Below are 366 nucleotides of genomic sequence, written 5' to 3'. Positions count from 1 at the left end.
ACGAGGGTGTGTTAGGATGGGGGAGTTGTAAAGGGGGAGTGGGGGGAGGAGGTTAGAACAAGTATAAAACACATTAGTGTCATTTTCACTAGATTTCGCCTGGTAACTCTCCGGCCCATAGTAACTGTGAAATATGTAGACATATAGATTTAAAACTTCAAAAAATACATTATTAGCTTTATTGCCGACTGTCTTTCAACACCGAAAATTAAGTAATTTAGAGAATGTGAGAGACAGAAGGAGAAAAACAACCAAACAGTTAATGAGATACAGGTCTCGTTTGCTTGTGCCGGATTGTCTCGTACCAGGATGGGCAAGGAAGAATTTAAACTGGTACTTTGCAGTTGATAAAGATTTAGGGTACTC

General features: G+C 39.6%; 1 protein-coding gene across 1 annotated transcript in view; it reads left to right on the top strand.

The window, feature by feature from the left end:
• Nucleotides 1-366, top strand: part of LOC119585344 (proton-coupled folate transporter-like) — a gene marked incomplete at its 5' end in the record, with an annotated part of 11,668 nt that overhangs the window by 1,207 nt on the left and 10,095 nt on the right. The window lies entirely within an intron of this gene.

The sequence above is a fragment of the Penaeus monodon genome, chromosome 19 (genome assembly GCF_015228065.2).
Source record: "Penaeus monodon isolate SGIC_2016 chromosome 19, NSTDA_Pmon_1, whole genome shotgun sequence".
Taxonomy (NCBI): Eukaryota; Metazoa; Arthropoda; class Malacostraca; order Decapoda; family Penaeidae; genus Penaeus; species Penaeus monodon.
This window is presented reverse-complemented; position numbering and strand designations above follow the sequence as displayed.